We start from the raw sequence: 16898 nt of genomic DNA, 5'->3' as shown, positions 1-16898 counted from the left end.
GTTTGGATGTAAAATGTGCCAGACAAGCTGTGTCTGAGCATTTAGCAATGAAACTGGGAAAGCTGTGGCACATTTGGAACATAGAGTGTGGCTGATAATAGTGCTCACTGTGCTTGGACCTTTGCGGCCAGTATTCAATCTGACACACGCTCCCACAACCACAGACTAACCCAATTCAGTAGCTGTCCCTTTGCCATCTGGACAGACAGCATCCCCTGAACAGAGATACAAGATGAACCTTTCCTTCATTATGTTACCTTTGCAGGTGTTACAGCACAGCAATGAGAACAGTAACAAATATACATGTCTCTTCAAGCAAAGCTAAGCTTAGGCATTATACTGATCTCAGGCTTCTACGTGGTAGAATTGTGCATCATCTCTATCTCATACCATGGAGAACATGCCTCTTAAGCTCAAGCCGTGTTATCTAGAAGGTAACATCCACAGCATCATCCTCTTAAAAACTACCTAATAAACACATGAATGCTTCCATCTCTGATGTGTTTGAACCATTTGTCTTTAGCTTTTGAAAGTTTCAGCACTTTGGCAAGTTCTTGGTAACTCTTTATATGAAAGTGAAGTGTTTTAAATGACAAGGTTTCCTTGTGAGAGAAACCATGACTTGGGTAAGCAACAGAATGTTTTATCCTAATGAGAGTCATTCACATAGGAAAATTTAGCTGAGTGTCTACAGATCCAAGGATGAGAACGAGTTTGCCTTTTACATATATTCTTCTGCATTTTGATCCCTATTCCTTACACTTTTCTGCCTGATTCAAGGCTTTAGAATTAGTCTATCCTGATATCATTGAGCACAGTGCTAGATATCTGCTCCATGTACTTGAGTTTTCATCAAGAATTTCACTTCCCTCTGGTCTTCTCCCCACTCATTCTCTTCATTACTTAAATCAAGGCATTTAAGTATGTAACTATTTTTGTCAAATTGCTTTTCTCTTCCTTTAATTCTGCCAGATTGTGCTTTATTATATCAGAGTGCTCTTGATCGTTTAATTATATAATCATTATAGTTTCTCTGTAAACTGAACATTTTACCAATATCTGATGTTTTTATTATCACCTATAGCTTTAAAGTCCATTTCACCAGATAATTTTTTCTTTAGTATAGCCACTTCACTTTTTTAGTATTTGTGTGGTATAGCTTTTTGGTCCTTGCATTTTAGACACACGCACATCTCTTGAAGCTACCATACAGTTCAGTTGCTCCTATGATGAATTATACCAGTCGCATAATATTGCAGCCTTCTGTCTAAGACCCAGCGCACTACGTCAGTCTTTGCCTTTTTATCACTATGTTAGGATACTTAAACTTAGTGTAAATGTTAAAATATAGCTTATGTCTGCCATTCTTATTTATTTCCATATGTCTTTTGTATTTCAAAAACTATTACTTTGTGTTTAATGGGATTTTAGTGTGCTAATAAATCTTATTTCTTTCACTATTTTTCAGTCATTGATTAGTATTTCCCTGTTCAAATATTCATATCAATTTACAGCACTTCAGCTCAGATTACCATAATTATTCATTAAACTGTCTTCTGTTTCTCTTGTACTATTACTATCATAAATTTTCTCTGTATATTAAATGAGAATCAATGCATACTTAGAACTATTAGTTTGTGTCATCTGTTTAGGCAGACCAAGAAATACAATTTTAAACTACATTGAAATTGACTCATACTTACCTATGTAGTTATGTTTTTTTGTTTTTTTTTTTTGTATAGGCAGTAGTCTATTTTGATGTAAAGTTTTTCTTTAGTGTTTGTTTTACAACAAATCTATTGGTTTTTCTTTATCTCGTAATGCCCTTATTTCACTTTTAATTTTGAGGAATAGTTATAGTGGATATAGAATTCTTATTTGTATATAATTTTTAGCAGTTTAAATGTCTTGCAACTGTTTTCTATATTACTATATTCTCTATGGGAATTCTGCTCACTTACTGAGGTGCCCTTGTACATGGACCTTCTCTTTGTTCATGATTCTTTTGAGACTGTTTGTCTTTTATTATGATGTGTCCAGATAAAACTTTCTTTAATTCCTTTTACTTGGAATGTATTGTGTTTCACAGATGCTAACATTAATTTTATCATAGTTTTTCAGCCATTATTTCTTCAAATATTCTTTGTTTCCCTTCTCTCTTTTCCCTCCTTTGCTTAGTTCTCACCCTGTCTCTGTCCTCTTTGGATATTGGGGTTTTTTTTTTTAACTTTTTTCCCCATCTTTATTAACTTGAGTATTTCTTATTTACATTTCGATTTTTATTCCCCTTCCCGGTTTCAGGGCCAACATCCCCCTAACCCCTACCCCTCCCCTTCTATCTGGGTGTTCCCCTTCCCATCCTCCCCCCATTACCACCCTCCCCCCCAACAATCACGTTCACTAGGGGTTCAGTCTTGGCAGGACCAAGGGCTTCCCCTTCCACTGGTGCTCTTACTAGGTGATTCATTGCTACCTATGCAGTTGGAGCCCAGGGTCAGTCCATGTATAGTCTTTGGGTAGTGGCTTAGTCCTGGAAGCTCTGGTTGGTTGGCATTGTTGTTCATATGGGGTCTCGAGCCCCTTCAAGCTCTTTCAGTCTTTTCTAAGATTCCTTCAACGGGGGTCCCGTTCTCAGTTCAGTGGTTTGCTGATGGCATTCGCCTATGTATTTGCTGTATTCTGGCTGTGTCTCTCAGGAGAGAGCTACATCCGGTTCCTGTCGGCCTGCACTTCTTTGCTTCATCCATCTTATCTAGTTTGGTGGCTGTATATGTATGGGCCACATGTAGGGCGGCTCTGAATGGGTGTTCCTTCTGCCTCTGTTCTAAACTTTGCCTCCCTATTCCCTCCCAAAGGTATTCTTGTTCCCCTTTTAGAGAAGGAGTGAAGCATTCACATTTTGGTCATCCTTCTTGAGTTTCATGTGTTCTGTGCATCTAGGGTAATTCAAGCATTTGGGCTAATATCCACTTATCAATGAGTTTTTCTGTGATTGGGTTACCTCACTCAGGATATTTTCCAGTTCCAACCATTTGCCTATGAATTTCATAAAGTCATTGTTTTTGATAGCTGAGTAATATTCCATTGTGTAGATGTACCACATTTTCTGTATCCATTCCTCTGTTGAAGGGCATCTGGGTTCTTTCCAGCTTCTGACTATTATTGTTAATATGTAGATATAGACATGCTTGATGTTGTTCCGCGGGTCTCACGGGCTTTGTTAAACTTGATTCTTCTCTTCCTCAGTCTTCCAATGTCAACTACTCATCCTCTAGTTTATATAGCACTGCTTAACAACTCTGACTGTGAAATGCTCACTTCAGGTGTGATTTTCAACCCGAGGATTTCTATGTAGTTGATTTTTCTAGTTATGTCTTATTTATATTTTCATCTTCTTGTATCTTTCTCATGGTTTCCCTGACTTCTTCATCCCTGTTCTACTTTGTGTCTGAAAGCAGTTAAATGGTGTTGATCCGGTAAATCCAATATTTTTACTTCCTGATAGGTGAGTTTTAGTGACTATATTCTCCCCTAAGACCTCCCCTTCTTTTTATTTGCATGTCTCATGAGTTTTATCGGAATTGATTATTTTAAGTGAGTCATAAATTCTGAATGTTCATTCTGCTGCTGTCCGGATTTGTCACCATTGCTATTTGCCTTTGCAGATGTTGTATAGTCACTGGCTTTTCTAAACTAAATGTGTAAAATCCTCATCCTTTATCATGTATTTTTAAAAAGCAACACACTTTGTTAATTAATTATTCATCAAATAACTTGACTGAGAGTTCATTAATTCCCAGAATTAATAAATCTCCACCTTTCACAAGGTGCATTGTCATTTTGGGTTTTTTTCTCCTTCTTTCATACAATATATGTCTATCACAGTTTTCCCTCTCTCCACTCCTCCGACTCCACCTCCCCACTTCCCCAGATCCACTCCTCCTCCATTTCCCTTCAGAAAAGAGCTGGCCTCCAGGAATATTAACCAAATATGGACTAACAAGTTACAATAAAACTAAGCACAGGTCTTCATATTAAGGCTGAATGAGGCAACCCAGTCTGAGAAAAAGGGACCCAAAATCACACAAAAGAGTCAAAGATACCCCCTACTCCCATTCTTTGGATTCCAACAAGAACAACAAGCTATATAACCATAGGATACATGCAGAGAACCTAGGTCAGACCCATTTGGGCTCCCTGGTTATCATGTCAATCTCTGTGAGCCCCTGTGAAGCCCTACTTAATTGATTCTGTGGGCCATGTTCTTGTGGTGTCCTCAAACCCTCTGACTCCTACAGTCCTTTTCCCCCTCTCTTCTGTGGAGTTCCCCAAGCTCTGCCTAATGTTTGTCTGTGGGTTTCTACATTTGCTCCCGTCAGTTGCATCAGCTAAAGAATTAGCAGTTTCTTCTATCTTAAGTCCCCACCCACAGCAGACCCTTAATTCCAGTTGCTGGTGAGGGCCTAACACACTCTCAGGTCTTTGCTACATGTCCACACGGCCTAAAACATGCCTATGGCCCTTTAGAGTCTCAGGAAGCGTCAAAGCTCATCAACTGTTGTCTACTACCCACAGCAGCTATGCATTGAACTACTACCCTTTTTAATTCTGTTCAGTAAATACACCAAAGGAAAAAAGCAGAGAGCTCTGACTTATTATTAAATCAAAGGGTAGAGTCTCCTAGAGAATCAACATACAGGTCACGTGATTACTTATTGGAGAGAAGGTTTTGACTGAGGTCTAAGCTTGTTCTGCTCTTTCTAGAGCCCACCAGGCTTCTGGCTCTCATAGGATGTAATCATATATAGGATGAAATTTCCAGATTACCATGGAAATTAGGGAATGGGAATTAAAAAAATTAAAAGTAGACTATTTATAACAACTTTTCTTCATAGCATTCTTTCATTAAAGAAAGATGCTGACGATTTTTCCAAGCCTTTGGTTAATTTCTACAGCTTTGAAAGAGTTGATTCGGACACATAGCATTACAATTCTTGACTCTGTGGAAGAAATAAAAGTCCCATGTCCTTATTCTGCCATTTTCACTGATGCCCAGTCCAACGTGATTTCATCTCAATATTCTTTGCCCTCCTTGGATTGCTAATTTAACTCCTTTCCATTCTAATTTCTTCATAATCAATTTTCCATCAAGAACTCCTTATGATGACAGATTTTAAGCAGTCCTTTAACCCACTGCCACCAACCTCATTTAGGGTTTTCATTCAATATAATATATTGATTATAATCATCCTATATTATATTAAGCATTCAAACTGGTCCCTTTGCAGCACAGCCTATTCTCTCCTACTCTGTTTGCCATTTCATAGACAAGCTGCGCCCCCTTGATATGCAAGTCTGTCTTCCCTTGTTTAAGTCTTTCCATAAACCCTTACTACCTTCTACCTTCAGGATAAAGGCCAGTTGTTACTGTTGAAATATGGAGACCTCTTGGTTTGAACCTACACATTATCTTTGCAACTTTTACTCTCGCTATACATAAATATGCAATTCCACATGGATTCTGCATCCTTTTAATACTCTTACTCTTGCCCCTTATTCTTTGGGAGAAGAAATTAACAAACTCAGGTTCTGTTTTCTAAACACAGAGCTATAATGATCCCAGGGTTTGCCTATAAGCAAAGCATTGGAAACCAGAAAGAAGCCACTTAGCAACTTGGACAGAAAAATTTTCACCAATGAACAAACATTTGAGATAAGAGCTAAGGGATAAGGAAGAGCCAATAAGGCCTAAGCCAATAGAAACACTCTACATGAAGGTTCAGAGACCAAAGTGAAACTCAGCTAGAAAACAGGAAAACTGCTCCAGAAGCTGCCTCACAATTTAACAACCACACACACACACACACACACACACACACACACACACACTCACAAACTACACACGCATTCACACATATACATGCAAGCACACATACACACACACACACACTCACACTCACAAACTACACACATGCGCATACATTTGGTTCCTCAAGTGAGTAACTGCTGGAGGGACTGGCTGACAGATGGGAAATCCTTGCACAGAGCTACGACAAGGGGAAGTCTGTGGGAAAGGGCGCTGTTATTTAGCTGGCCCACCCCTACTGAGTGAGTCCAAAGTTTCCCTTGGATTCGTTCCCACCTGAACTTCCACCCTTGTGAGCTAAAAGGGCCTTTCACATTCACGTTTTATACAAAGAAAGAGATGAGGGTTAAGTAGCAGCTGCTCAGAGTTGGGTGTAGAGACGAAACACATACACATACATGCGTGGCTGTAAAATGATTATATTTTTAAAAGAAACTTAAAACCTTCCATCCATGCCTCTCCAAGTTGTGATCCAGCTAAGGAGTGTTGGGTAAGCAAAGCACTTTATGAGAGATGGCAAGAGGAGCGAGAGCATGTTCCACAGAGCAGCGTGTTGACTGAGAAGGTGATAGACCCTTGCCACTGGCTGAGTCTCCAGCCCAGAGTCACAGACTCCAGTCACACCACTCATTTCAGGTTGAAGTGGAACCACGGCCTCACAGGTCTAGGAACATTCTTCCTGACATTAGCTTTCTCAGTAATCATTCATTTAATAAATAATTGGTGGGTGCCTACTATGTGTCAGTCCCTGTATTAATCCAAAAAAAAAATTACATGTGAGGAAAAACATATTGCTTGTAGAATTATATTCTGATGGAGCAAAAACAGACAGTACAAAACAGGCAGGGAGCACAGGCAGTGTGTCAGACATTAACTGTTATCTCCATAGAAAAAACTGGAGCCAGGAAAGGAATTCAGAATTACTGAACGGTTTGCTTCCAGCCAAAGTGAAGGAACAAGGGCCAGCTTTACCTTTTCCACATTAAACGACTGAAACTTTGGACAACATACAGGATGCAGTGGTTTTCAAGCCACAGTTTACTTCTTGAATTGTTTTTCGTGTGGGATAACCAGCACAAAGGAACACAGAGTCAACATACTCAGACTCAAGAAAGCGGTGCTGTGTGGTATCTAGAGAGACCACAGCAGATTCAGTACTCAGAAAAGCATGCCAGAGAGGACAGGGCTGTTCACAGAAAACTCAGGAGTGTCTTTAGAGCCCATCTTGAGTACTTAGCAGAGTACTGATCACCACCTACCCATGAGGCATCACTTCAGACAGGGGCAGGGGGAGGGGGTTCTTGAGATGGCAAATGTGCCTGCTGTGCTCTAGTAGCTTTGAGCGGCTGTAGGAGTCCAGAGAGAATAGTACAGAAATCAGGGAGGTCAGAGAGGGCACCCAGAGCAGGGACTTAGTGATATTGGAAGGAGGTTGGCTTTTGCTCCAAGTGACATAGGTCCAAGACAGGACAGAAAATCTGTGAAGGAGCACGAGGCAGAGTAATTAAAATAAACTAGAATGGGAAACCAGTCTAGCATGGGCTATTGATAGACTTGTGAGAAGGAAGGGAAGGCTCACTGCCCTTAATTAGCAGATAGCTTTAAAATACAGAACAAGAAAATAATTCAGAAATCCCAGAGGCATACCTAAGCCAGAGTAGACTAACCAAGAACTGTTGTGAAGATGTAGTATCAGAGTGAGCTCCAAATGCTGAGAAGAGGATGTGGGAGACAAGGGTTCATCCCAGGAGGAGTGCAGCCAATGCCAAGACTAAAGATAAATTCAGTTCACTTAGGCCACTATGAAAAAAATCCCATAGAAGGCAGTCTGTACATCACACAACAGTATTGCACATGGTCCTGGAAGAAGTGTCACATCAAAGAGACTTGGTGTCTCCTGGAGTCCTTTTCCTAGTCTCACAGATGATCCTATTCCTGGGAGTCTTCACATGCTAGAAGGGAAAAGCAGATCCTGGAGAGAAGAATTAACTGTTCGTTAATTATTGATTAATAATTAACTATTAATTAATTATATTCACTATTATAAACTCATCACTTCTCCAAGATTCCACCTCCTAAAACCATTCAGCCTATAGAAAATAGGAACCATAATAGGTAAACAAAGGATATGTGACAGAGCCACTAGCCTAAGCCATGGGAGACAATGATTGGGTACTGAGAAGTTAAAAACCACAGTTTGAACTCTAAAGAGATGAGCAGTGATGCCTCAGTGGACTCTTGGGGACCAGAGCTTCATGTCTTTCTGCGACCTCCATAATTTCACAGAGATGATGAGAGCCTTGGGGTACCCACACCATATTTCTAAGGAGAACTTCTGCACACCCAACTTTAGGCTTATCTCTGAAGTGCTTCTGTGGCTTGTGAAAAGGTATGAGCCGCAGACCAACATCCCTTCCGACACTGAGACGGAACAAGACCGAGTTTTCTTCATTAAGGCAGTTGCCCAGTTCATGGCCACAAAGGCACATATAAAACTCAATACCAAGTAACTCTATCAAGCAGACTGGAATGCTGTGAGAGAGCTGCTGAAGATCACATCCGTTCTTTATAATGCAACGAAGACCCAAGGGATGGAGGGCTCCAATGTCGGAGAGAAAGACATCAGCAAATTGAAGTTGGATCTTGGCTCTAAGATTGCAGATTTGAAAGCAGCCAGACAACTTGCTTCTGAAACCACTGCCAAAGGAGCTTCTCTGTATGACTTGCTGAGCAAAGAGGTTGAGCTGAGGGAACTGAGAACAGAAGCCATTGCTAGACCTCAAGACATAAATGAGACTGAAAAGGTGATGAACACTGCAATAAAAGATATTTTGGCACAGGTTCAGAAGACTAAAGACCTGCTCAATAATGTGGCCTCTGATGAAGCTAATTTAGAAGCCAAATTTGAAAAGAGAAAATTAGAACTGGATGAATGAATATGAGAAGTTTGAGGAAGAGCTGCAAAAGCAGTAGGATTCTACCTAGAGAAGTTTCGGAACCTGGCTTACCTGGAACAGCAGCTTGAGGACCATCAGAGGATGGAGCAGAAGAGGTTTGAGGAAGCTGAGAATACTCTCCATCTGATGCAGAATAAGCTAAAGGAAGAGGAGGCGCGACTACTCAAGAGCGGAAGCAATGGTGACCCGGACATAGACATCCAAGAGGACGCTGAATCAGACCGCGAGCTGGAGGACAGACGGCTGTCTAAGTCTTGGACAGTGATGGAGGTGCTCCTGCAAGGAAGGCCCAGCAAACACATTGTAGGTACAACGCAAGGTGCCGACTCAGATGAAGATGAAGGTGAGAGGACAGTGAAGTTGGCATGGGAGATGATGAAGAAGATGATGCTCTCTCACCAACTAAACCCAGTCGAAGAGTCTAGAAACCTGAGCCCTTGGACGAGAGTGACAGTGACTTCTGACCTTCTTGCCAAGGGACCCAGGCAAGTTAAGAGACTCAGATGTCTAGGTAAACAGGGACTCAGCAGGCTAGAAAGGTAACGTGTTTTGTTCACTACACCCGCTGGGCCTTACCCGTACTGAAACTCCAACAAAGATCTTCTTTCGTCTATCTCCTAACACTTGGGATCCCCATACCTGTGTTCCAAGTAATTCAAATCTGTAAGAAAAGCCCTTCAGGAGAAATACAGACTTGACACCATGTAAGTCTCGGCTGCTGTTATTATTAAATTAGTTTTCCTTGATAATCAGGCCACAGAAAAAGAAAAGAAAACAAAAACAAAAACAAAAACAAAAAACAAAACCACAGTTCATCTGCTCAGAGGGAATCCATGGTTTTTATTTTTTATTTTTTTGATCACATGAGTAGTGTATAGGTACCTTCCCTTCTTGGGCTTTGTAAAGAAATCTCCTTAATATTCTTGAAAAACTAGTATTATGAATGTCATACATATCCATATACATACACATACACACATACACAAATACATACACATACACATATACATATATGTTTCACATTTCCAATATTCCCCTACATCTGTTAGTCTTGGTTTTCACAAGCACTCTAAGAGGCAATGGGGGTATTCCGCCGTCTCCCTTTCAAAGATGGGCATGCTACAGGCCAGAGAGGTTATTTGGTTTCCCAGACTCACTTGGCTTGTGACAGATCTGGTCTACCAGACCTAATCACTACATAATAGCCACATCTCTGGTTGTCATCTTCTGATAACGAACCATTAACTTGATTAAAATTACTCTACGGGTTGGGTTGGCTTAGAAAGCCCATTTGAAAGGTCACTGTGGCTTGGTGTAAGTTTATTTAATAAATATTTTTCTTATTTGGAGGTTTTAATTTTAAGTATGTGGTCTACTCTTTTTTTTGTATGATTATTTGCTCAAAAAAATTTTAGTCAGCAACACACCTCATAAAAATTTAATATGTTTCAGGGCTCCTTTTACTGTGTAAAAAGCACAAATCAGTCGTTCTTGAATTTTGAATGCACTGCCCCTATAATTAGGCTCTCTCTGAGGAAGGTCTTTCCAACCCCTTAAGATGAAATGGCTTTTGGGGGAGGGGAAGCAACAGTGAAATGGAGCGTTATCTTCTATTATTCTTTAATTTGCACCAAAGATCTAAACACCAGCTCCTCAGACATACTGTGGCTGTCCATAACTTCTATATTTATCTCTTGGATGTCATTTTGAAAATGCCAAGCTCTCAAGGATAGCTTTCCAAACTGAAGAGCAGTAGGTGGTGACTCGGGGTTCTGATAGCTCTCAGCCCCATTCCTAGGTCTATAGTGTCCTTGAACATACACCTTGAACAAGTTAACTATCAACTATCGTCATGGAGGATCAGTTTATTGCCTCTTTCAAAAAATGCCCAAGTTTCCTATCACAACATTTTAGCATGGGTACAATAAACATAAAACTCTGAGACTGGAGTGAGTCTTCACTCAATATTTATTACCTACAAGATGAACTTTGCCAGGAAAGCCATCACTGGGCTCACAGCCCCACTTAGTTGGAGGATTAGCAATTTGACCTCCCAAGTCATGCTGTTACCAGGCCCAGAGATTTATGCTGATTGATGCTCTTACCAGTCAAATATTTTGAGAGGTGAACTGATAAGGTTTATTCAAAGTCTGAGAGCAACCTCCTTAATCTTTTCAATTCTTTCAATCAAATGTTTTCCTAGGAACACTTAACTAGTCTGGAAAATGAGAATACCAATACTATGAATAATAGTGTCACTTTCCTGGGATTTACTTGCCAATGAGAAAATCAAATAATTGCAGGCCAGGAAACAAACAAGAAGAAGCCTTGATTGCGTATGTATGTTACAGAGTGCTGAATTGAGGATTACGGTTGCAAAGCGGTAGCCACTGTAAATAGTATGCAGCAACGCCTTTGTAAGGATGTGGTATTTAATCTGAAAATCAGTTGATGAGGAGAACTGATGAACATAAAAGTCAAGAGAGCTCCAAGCAGAAGAAGCAGCTCATGCCAGTGACATTGAACATTGAAATCCACTCTAGGTTCAGTGCATTAGGCAAAACACTGACATATCTGGGCAGAAGGACAGCTGGGGTCTCAGAATTAGCAGGGGGGATTGGAGAGGAATGTAAGAAAGGAAAGTCCTGGTTCCCAATGTGCCCAGTAGGATTGTGCTCTAGGAAGAATTGAGTCCACAAAAGCATAGTTTCCTAAACTATGAGCCGCAGCCCCATGGTGGGTCATGTAACTCAAAGTTCTGGTCCTGAGAATTCTGGCAATAGTAAAATGTTTCTTAACGTGCACAACCAAAAATTAATTCAAAATAAAATGCATAATGAGTCCAAGATGTTTCTTCAGGTAACACTCTCCAATGGTTCTGAACACACAGCGTTTTCACTTTGCACTGTGCATACCCCAATGTCACACCAACGAACACTGTCTGAAACACCTCTGCTCAGATTCCAAAGTATTGTATGCTATGAATTATTGTGTGTTTATATTACATATAAAGTTTTCTGCTCTCATAGAAACATGATGATTTAATTAGTGAAAACAAAGACAATATTTTCCTACATTATTCCTCTGCATCTAAGTACTAAATTAATATGCCTTTGTAGAATTAGAATATTTGGTTTTATTTTTTCTGAATTTTTTGACTTGAGTTTCATTTTTTGAAATCATTAAGTGAATTTTGCTTTAGGATTAGGGAAGAATTACCAACAAATTTTGAAATGACCTTAGACATGCTTTTGCCATTTTGTATTGTATATTTATATAAAACAGCATTCTTAGCATTGATGAATGTAAAAATCAAAATGCCAACCCGCACCCTGGAAATTGTTAAAGAGACTGGATACCCTGCAGCCCCTCACACCCAGCTGAGATTTACTTCAATATGAAAAATTAAAATAAGCATTAATGTGAAAATGGCTTACATCTTCAAGAAACAGCAAAATATGTATAGTAAAGAATGTTTAAAAATAAATTTGTAAATGACTTATTATGTGCAATGTTTCATTTGTATATTTATCTTATGTACCTGCATAGCCAGGACCGTGTAAAACTGAAGAACAGATCAACGAGGTGGTTTATCTCTTTTCAACGTTGGATTAGTCTGGAAGTCAAGGACATTTCTACATAGCTAGAGAAAACCAGATGGGAGAAAAGGATGAATCGACAATAGAGGTCATGGTGGGGATGGACAGGACTGGAAGCATTCAGAAAGTGTTTAGGAAACTGAGATGATGGCACTTGGAAGGTAGACATAATAAACAAATAATACAAGACTAACTCTAGAACCTCTAGAACACTGATTCTCTTGATCCCATGGTTCTGTTACTGAGAAGAGGAGTATGGGGGATGGAAAATGGATGACACGAAACATACACCAAGTGCCTTCGTGTGATGGTGACCCCACATTCAGGGATGGCCTCTCCCTTTAGTGAAGTTCTCCAACAAACACCCAGAGGTGTGCTTCCCCGGTGATTCTAAATGCAGCCAAGTTGAAAATGAAGATTGACCCACAAGATGATAAAGCAAAGCTTCTCAACTCATGGACAAAAGTAAGACATATATTGTACTTATAAACTTTTTAATGCACAACAATGAAAATGTCTTATGCACTAGACTGATATCACCTTTGCCATTACACTGGATACTATGTAAAAGTTAAGTATATATGCAGAGACATTTTGAATGTTACTTGCTGGGCAAAACATACAGCTCATGAAAAGAAATTCATGCCAGAATATTAGAGATTCTTCCTTTATCACTCAACAACTCAACAGTCAGAACCTTAAAATAAATACAATGTGAATAAATAAATTATACACTGGTATTGGAGGTCATGATTATCTACATAAAGACCTTATAACACCATGAGGATGAGGTGTTGGTTACACATCTTCCGGATTCATTTCAGAAGGACCACTTCAGCCTACCATGAGAGTGGGTACACAATGAATGCCTTGTGAACTGGAGTCTCTATACACTAGACTAAGAGTCAGCAACAGTGGCTTCACCAACACTATGCTCGCCGGCAATCACATTCATTAATACTTTTGATCATGTTGCAGCTCTTTAGGACATGTAATCTCACAGGAAAGTATCCCATATCTTAAATCTGACTCACTCCCTAATATGTATCTAATCTCTAAATAAATGGTTTCATGTGACCTAACAAGCCAATTAATAGATACATACAAAAACACATATAGAGAAAACTTCACGTGTCCTTAAGCAACAACTCATAGAAACACTCTCCAGCTTGGAAAACCATTTCTAGCGATGCCACTCAGATTCCCGAAGATGGGGACAGTTGGAGAACCCTCTGCACTTACAATGGCATGCTGCATAGGTGCAGGAGGAATGAAAATTCCAAACTGGAGGCTGCAGTCTCCTCATCCTCCCCTCCACCCACCCATCTGCCTCTGAACAACTTCTCCAGCTCTTCCTAAGTTGTCATCTGGGAACTCAAGCTCAAAAGAACAGACTCTTTTCCTCAACGCATAGCTAAATACGTTTTTTGTAAAAGAACAGTAATTCTCTAAGTTCCCAAGTTTACATTTCCTGAGCATTGATGCATCTCTGCGCATGCTTTTTCATTTTAATGTGGGGAATGTTGTAGTCATTTACGTCATAAGGATCTTATGAATATATGGAAAAAGTTCTTAATAGATGCAAATTATATATAGGCAAATTTTATGGTGACTATTTTAAAGTAATTAAGTAATTAACTTTCATCATTAACAAATAAGTGAGGTTAATCAAATATATGGACAAACCGCTTTATTTTGTATCATAATTTTGGAGGTGGTAATCCATGTTTGTCTGCTCTCAGAGGCTCAGATAATGGAGGCACAGTAGAGCAAAGCCTCTCAACTCCCAGCAGGTAGTGAAAGAGAAAGAGGGGGCTGGGGATTTAGCTCAGTGGTAGAGCGCTTATCTAGGAAGCGCAAGGTCCCCAGCTCCGAAAAAAAAAAAAAAAAAAGAACCAAAAAAAAAAAAAACCTGCAAAAAAAAAAAAAGAGAAAGAGAAGAAGGCCACCTCCCACAGTCTTTACCAAGCCCCGCTAAGATAGAGTCCTCCCATCAAGTCCCATCTCCTAGAGCTCCTCCAATTCCTGATAGTGCCACCTAGGAGCCGAGCCTTACTCAAAAAGCTTCAAGGTCTAAACAACAGCTCCAGGGGCAAAAGGAAATATGAAAAAAAAATGATCATGACTGTTCATGCAGATGAGGCATTTATTACAAAAATTATGTGTTTGCAAATTAAAATAAAGGCAAAAATAAATTAATGTCATAGAAAAGGAATACACATCTTGGAAGATTCTTGAGAAAATGGAAGGAGACACATTGTAGGTGTTCCTTTATAATTTATACGTGCTTACCACTTACCTCTGATAACCCTATACCTCATTGTTTATATAAATATTAATTCTACCAGATTACAGGCTGACACATAAGTACACACTTGGCATCGTTTATTTTGAAAATGGACAGACACCCTTCCGTTTGGGAAACATCAGAAACCACATAACTTAATCCCATTTCAAAACACTGTGTGGGCTCCTATCTAAAATCTCTTGGGCTCAAGAACCAGCGGTGTTCACAGTCCAGGGCCCTGTGTTCCGCTGACCATTTCCTTCCAGAATGATAGGCGAGATAGAGATAAAAGCCCTACCTTTCAGAATAGGGACACACGGGAGCCTTCTCCCGCCACAAGGGTTAAAAGCCTGACGTGCAAGAACTTCTCTGGCTTCACAAGACATCTCTTTTTCTCATTGCACTATGAGATCCTTTATTATCAAAGTCGGATCTCACATCCCACAGAACTAACACACTCAGCACTCAGTAGGTCTTCATGGTGTTGAGACAAATGAGTAGTGAGTTTGAAGGACTGGTCATTAAAATTCCTGATACTGGGCATTTACTGCATACATTGTTCTTCTTCTCAGGCATTATTTGTTTTGTTCCTGCTTTTTCATTGGTTTTCTTTTAAGCAACCTGGACTGTGCTTTAAGGAGAAAATGGGAAATGACAAGAAAAGCTTATTTAAATCAACAAGCCTCTTTTAGAATGTGTTCTGGAAGCAAGACTTGCCTAAGCCAAAACTGACACTGAGCCTGGCAGGCACAACAGGCCTGAAGGTCTTCATTTTACAGTCAAAGAAACTGAGTCATCAAGTGGCCAGAAAAGGAGAGTCAAGGCCAAGCCCTCAACAGTGGGAGGAGATCCAACACAGAAGCGTCTCCTCCAAAACTCCAAACTCCAAATGAGTTTGCTCCAGAGATGGGAAGGACAGAGGGGATAAAAGCAGAGGGCATCTTCCCTCAGCCTTTCAGCTGGGCAGTGGCAGCGCTGTACAGAGAGCATTCCAATCACATGGATACAGACAGGGATGGCATTATGAATGCACAGAGAAGCTGATTAATTGAGACGAGAGATCAAGTATCAACAGTATCCTAAGGCTCAAAGCAAGCAGGGAGGCCTCCCTTGAATTTGCAAACCTCTGAAGCAGGCTGGTAATAAATAAGACTAAGGCGCCCAGGCCTGAAGTGCTGAGATGTGCTTCTTAGGGGCAAGTCAAGTGTTCTTTATTGCTGGCCTGTGAGGTTGGAGATTACTATATTAGGCTCTGGGAAGCAAGGGCATAGACCTGGAATTTGGAGCCGCACATTGGGTCTGCTTTCTCTAGAGGAGAGGTATTCTGACTGATATATGTTCCTGGGGCTCATAGGGTAAGCATCATGGATAAGGCCTCTGCTAGGATGAAAAAGACGGGTCAAAATCACAGCCTACTCCCCCAAGCCTGGAGAGACACGTTGGAAGTAAAATGAGCATTCCATATCCCTGCCACAAGGTTGCTGTGAGATATTGGGTGCTGTTACCAGTAAACACAAGGTTGCTGTGAGATATTGGGTGCTGTTACCAGTAAACACAAGGTTGGTGTGAGATATTGGGTGCTGTTACCAGTAAATACCCTGGGTAAACTCCAATCTAAATCTCACACGATGGTGACTACTATTCTTGGGGTTGGGGAAAGACCTTATAAATTCCCTCTGAGCTATTTACTTGCAGACAAAGAAGTCACCAAAAAAAGCTATATCGAGTTACATGCTAATAAATGAAGGGACGGGAGTTTAATAAAGAGACCACTGTGAATACAGTGACTTATTGGGTGCAGAAGACCGTCGGCATTGGGCAGAAATCATTTCCAATTATATCTGAATGGCATTTGGGGGCTTACAAAGGCATTTTTGTGCTACATTGAACACCTCCACCAGAGCTGCCTTGGCTCAGGTGTGATTCTGTTAGGGCAGGCACTGTTTACCTGGTTTGCTGACCCTGAAGACAAGGAGCTGAGTTCCACCAGTCCAAGAGGTTGCTACCTGATACACGATCACTGCCATTCTGAATGACAGAATCTGCTGAAGGAATGAACTCTCTCTAGAACTCTATGCATGTGATAGAGAACAATACTTGCATTATGAAAGTGCAGGAGTTCCTGAAGGGTTTGTGGGGGCGGGGGGGGGGGGGCAGTTGTGTGTGTGTGTGTGTGTGTGTGCATGCAC

The 16898-nt window shown here is 40.4% G+C and overlaps 1 pseudogene; it reads left to right on the top strand.

Annotated features, from left to right (window-relative positions):
* Positions 1-8034: 8034 nt before the first annotated feature.
* Cluap1-ps2 (clusterin associated protein 1, pseudogene 2) lies at positions 8035-9287 on the top strand (annotated as a pseudogene).
* The last annotated feature ends 7611 nt before the right edge of the window (positions 9288-16898 follow it).

Source organism: Rattus norvegicus, chromosome 14 (assembly GCF_036323735.1).
Source record: "Rattus norvegicus strain BN/NHsdMcwi chromosome 14, GRCr8, whole genome shotgun sequence".
Classification (NCBI taxonomy): domain Eukaryota; kingdom Metazoa; phylum Chordata; class Mammalia; order Rodentia; family Muridae; genus Rattus; species Rattus norvegicus.
This window is presented reverse-complemented; position numbering and strand designations above follow the sequence as displayed.